Below are 5,401 nucleotides of genomic sequence, written 5' to 3'. Positions count from 1 at the left end.
TCAATTTTTTTAGGTTTTGGGTGGATTTTTCAATTTTTTGAGAGTGATCACGAATTATCGTCCTTTTCGCTCTAGGACGCATATTTAAGGAGATATGGCCAAAAGAAGTTTTTCATATAAAAATTTCATTTTTTTTAGGTTTTGGGTGTATTTTTCAATTTTTTGAGAGTGAACTCGAATTATCGTCCTTTTCGCTCTAGGACGCATATTTAAGGAGATATGGCCAAAAGAAGTTTTTCATATAAAAATTTAATTTTTTTTTAGGTTTTGGGTGGATTTTTCAATTTTTTGAGGGTGGTCACGAATTATCGTCCTTTTCGCTCTAGGACGCTTAGTTTAGGAGATATGGCCAAAAGAAGTTTTTCATGTAAAAATTTCAATTTTTTTAGGTTTTGGGTGGATTTTTCAATTTTTTGGGGGTGATCACGAATTATCGTCCTTTTCGCTCTAGGACGCATATTTAAGGAGATATGGCCAAAAGAAGTTTTTCATATAAAAATTTAAATTTTTTTTAGGTTTTGGGAGGATTTTTCAATTTTTTGAGGGTGGTCACGAATTATCGTCCTTTTCACTCTAGGACGCTTAGTTTAGGAGATATGGCCAAAAGAAGTTTTTCATATAAAAATTTCAATTTTTTTAGGTTTTGGGTGGATTTTTCAATTTTTTGATGGTGGTCACGAATTATCGTCCTTTTCGCTCTAGGACGCTTAGTTTAGGAGATATGGCCAAAAGAAGTTTTTCATGTAAAAATTTTAATTTTTTTAGGTTTTGGGTGGATTTTTCAATTTTTTGAGGGTGGTCACGAATTATCGTCCTTTCCGCTCAAGAACGCTTAGTTTAGGAGATATGGCCAAAATAAGTTTTTCATATAAAAAGTTCAATTTTTTTAGGTTTTGGGTGGATTTTTCAATTTTTTGAGGGTGATCACGAATTATCGTCCTTTTCGCTCTAGGACGCATATTTAAGGAGATATGGCCAAAAGAAGTTTTTCATATAAAAATTTGATTTTTTTTAGGTTTTGGGTGGATTTTTCAATTTTTTGAGGGTGGTCACGAATTATCGTCCTTTTCGCTCTAGGACGCTTAGTTTAGGAGATATGGCCAAAAGAAGTTTTTCATATAAAAATTTAAATTTTTTTTAGGTTTTGGGTGGATATTTCAATTTTTTGAGGGTGATCACGAATTATCGTCCTTTTCGCTCTAGGACGCATATTTAAGGAGATATGGCCAAAAGAAGTTTTTCATATAAAAATTTCAATTTTTTTAGGTTTTGGGTGGATTTTTCAATTTTTTGAGGGTGATCACGAATTATCGTCCTTTTCGCTCTAGGACGCATATTTAAGGAGATATGGCCAAAAGAAGTTTTTCATATAAAAATTTAAATTTTTTTTAGGTTTTAGGTGGATTTTTCAATTTTTTGAGGGTGGTCACGAATTATCGTCCTTTTCGCTCTAGGACGCTTAGTTTAGGAGATATGGCCAAAAGAAGTTTTTCATATAAAAATTTCAATTTTTTTAGGTTTTGGGTGGATTTTTCAATTTTTTGATGGTGGTCACGAATTATCGTCCTTTTCGCTCTAGGACGCTTAGTTTAGGAGATATGGCCAAAAGAAGTTTTTCATATAAAAATTTCAATTTTTTTAGGTTTTGGGTAGATTTTTCAATTTTTTGATGGTGGTCACGAATTATCGTCCTTTTCGCTCTAGGACGCTTAGTTTAGGAGATATGGCCAAAAGAAGTTTTTCATGTAAAAATTTAAATTTTTTTAGGTTTTGGGTGGATTTTTCAATTTTTTGAGGGTGGTCACGAATTATCGTCCTTTTCGCTCTAGGTCGCTTAGTTTAGGAGACATGGCCAAAAGAGGTTTTTCATATAAAAATTTAAATTTTTTTAGGTTTTGGGTGGATTTTTCAATTTTTTGATGGTGGTCACGAATTATCGTCCTTTTCGCTCTAGGACGCATATTTAAGGAGATATGGCCAAAAGAAGTTTTTCATATAAAAATTTAAATTTTTTTAGGTTTTGGGTGGATTTTTCAATTTGTTGAGGGTGGTCACGAATTATCGTCCTTTTCGCTCTAGGACGCTTAGTTTAGGAGATATGGCCAAAAGAAGTTTTTCATATAAAAAGTTCAATTTTTTTAGGTTTTGGGTGGATTTTTCAATTTTTTGAGGCTGATCACGAATTATCGTCCTTCTCGCTCTAGGACGCATATTTAAGGAGATATGGCCAAAAGAAGTTTTTCATATAAAAATTTCAATTTTTTTAGGTTTTGGGTGGATTTTTCAATTTTTTGAGAGTGATCACGAATTATCGTCCTTTTCGCTCTAGGACGCATATTTAAGGAGATATGGCCAAAAGAAGTTTTTCATATAAAAATTTCAATTTTTTTAGGTTTTGGGTGGATTTTTCAATTTTTTGAGGGTGGTCACGAATTATCGTCCTTTTCGCTCTAGGACGCATATTTAAGGAGATATGGCCAAAAGAAGTTTTTCATGTAAAAATTTAATTTTTTTTAGGTTTTGGGTGGATTTTTCAATTTTTTGAGGGTGGCCACGAATTATCGTCCTTTTCGCTCTAGGACGCTTAGTTTAGGAGATATGGCCAAAAGAAGTTTTTCATGTAAAAATTAAAATTTTTTTAGGTTTTGGGTGGATTTTTCAATTTTTTGGGGGTGATCACGAATTATCGTCCTTTTCGCTCTAGGACGCATATTTAAGGAGATATGGCCAAAAGAAGTTTTTCATATAAAAATTTCAATTTTTTTAGGTTTTGGGTGGATTTTTCAATTTTTTGAGGGTGGTCACGAATTATCGTCCTTTTCGCTCTAGGACGCTTAGTTTAGGAGATATGGCCAAAAGAAGTTTTTCATATAAAAATTTAAATTTTTTTAGGTTTTGGGTGGATTTTTCAATTTTTTGAGGGTGGTCACGAATTATCGTCCTTTTCGCTCTAGGACGCTTAGTTTAGGAGATATGGCCAAAAGAAGTTTTTCAGGTTTTGGGTAGATTTTTCAATTTTTTGAGGGTGGTCACGAATTATCGTCCTTTTCGCTCTAGGACGCATATTTAAGGAGATATGGCCAAAAGAAGTTTTTCATATAAAAATTTCAATTTTTTTAGGTTTTGGGTGGATTTTTCAATTTTTTGAGAGTGATCACGAATTATCGTCCTTTTCGCTCTAGGACGCATATTTAAGGAGATATGGCCAAAAGAAGTTTTTCATATAAAAATTTAATTTTTTTTAGGTGTTGGGTGGATTTTTCAATTTTTTGAGGGTGGTCACGAATTATCGTCCTTTTCACTCTAGGACGCTTAGTTTAGGAGATATGGCCAAAAGAAGTTTTTCATATAAAAATTTCAATTTTTTTAGGTTTTGGGTGGATTTTTCAATTTTTTGATGGTGGTCACGAATTATCGTCCTTTTCGCTCTAGGACGCTTAGTTTAGGAGATATGGCCAAAAGAAGTTTTTCATGTAAAAATTTTATTTTTTTTAGGTTTTGGGTGGATTTTTCAATTTTTTGAGGGTGGTCACGAATTATCGTCCTTTCCGCTCAAGAACGCTTAGTTTAGGAGATATGGCCAAAATAAGTTTTTCATATAAAAAGTTCAATTTTTTTAGGTTTTGGGTGGATTTTTCAATTTTTTGAGGGTGATCACGAATTATCGTCCTTTTCGCTCTAGGACGCATATTTAAGGAGAATTATCGTCCTTTTCGCTCTAGGACGCTTAGTTTAGGAGATATGGCCAAAAGAAGTTTTTCATATAAAAATTTAATTTTTTTTAGGTTTTGGGTGGATTTTTCAATTTTTTGATGGTGGTCACGAATTATCGTCCTTTTCGCTCTAGGACGCATATTTAAGGAGATATGGCCAAAAGAAGTTTTTCATATAAAAATTTCAATTTTTTTAGGTTTTGGGTGGATTTTTCAATTTTTTGATGGTGGTCACGAATTATCGTCCTTTTCGCTCTAGGACGCATATTTAAGGAGATATGGCCAAAAGAAGTTTTTCATATAAAAATTTAATTTTTTTTAGGTTTTGGGTGGATTTTTCAATTTTTTGAGGGTGATCACGAATTATCGTCCTTTTCGCTCTAGGACGCATATTTAAGGAGATATGGCCAAAAGAAGTTTTTCATATAAAAATTTCACTTTTTTTAGGTTTTGGGTGGATTTTTCAATTTTTTGAGAGTGGTCACGATTTATCGCCCTTTTCGCTCTAGGACGCTTAGTTTAGGAGATATGGCCAAAAGAAGTTTTTCATATAAAAATTTAAATTTTTTTAGGTTTTGGGTGGATTTTTCAATTTTTTGAGGGTGGTCACGAATTATCGTCCTTTTCGCTCTAGGACGCTTAGTTTAGGAGATATGGCCAAAAGAAGTTTTTCATATAAAAATTTAATTTTTTTTAGGTTTTGGGTGGATTTTTCAATTTTTTGATGGTGGTCACGAATTATCGTCCTTTTCGCTCTAGGACGCATATTTAAGGAGATATGGCCAAAAGAAGTTTTTCATATAAAAATTTCAATTTTTTTAGGTTTTGGGTGGATTTTTCAATTTGTTGAGGGTGGTCACGAATTATCGTCCTTTTCGCTCTAGGACGCTTAGTTTAGGAGATATGGCCAAAAGAAGTTTTTCATATAAAAAGTTCAATTTTTTTAGGTTTTGGGTGGATTTTTCAATTTTTTGAGGCTGATCACGAATTATCGTCCTTTTCGCTCTAGGACGCATATTTAAGGAGATATGGCCAAAAGAAGTTTTTCATATAAAAATTTAATTTTTTTTAGGTTTTGGGTGGATTTTTCAATTTTTTGAGAGTGATCACGAATTATCGTCCTTTTCGCTCTAGGACGCATATTTAAGGAGATATGGCCAAAAGAAGTTTTTCATATAAAAATTTCAATTTTTTTAGGTTTTGGGTGGATTTTTCAATTTTTTGATGGTGGTCACGAATTATCGTCCTTTTCGCTCTAGGACGCATATTTAAGGAGATATGGCCAAAAGAAGTTTTTCATATAAAAATTTCAATTTTTTTAGGTTTTGGGTGGATTTTTCAATTTTTTGATGGTGGTCACGAATTATCGTCCTTTTCGCTCTAGGACGCATATTTAAGGAGATATGGCCAAAAGAAGTTTTTCATATAAAAATTTAATTTTTTTTAGGTTTTGGGTGGATTTTTCAATTTTTTGAGGGTGATCACGAATTATCGTCCTTTTCGCTCTAGGACGCATATTTCGCTCTAGGACGCATATTTAAGGAAGTTTTTCATATAAAAATTTCAATTTTTTTAGGTTTTGGGTGGATTTTTCAATTTTTTGAGAGTGGTCACGAATTATCGCCCTTTTCGCTCTAGGACGCTTAGTTTAGGAGATATGGCCAAAAGAAGTTTTTCATATAAAAATT

This window comes from Haematobia irritans, chromosome 3, assembly GCF_050003625.1.
Source record: "Haematobia irritans isolate KBUSLIRL chromosome 3, ASM5000362v1, whole genome shotgun sequence".
Classification (NCBI taxonomy): domain Eukaryota; kingdom Metazoa; phylum Arthropoda; class Insecta; order Diptera; family Muscidae; genus Haematobia; species Haematobia irritans.
Note: the sequence above shows the minus strand (reverse complement) of the source record.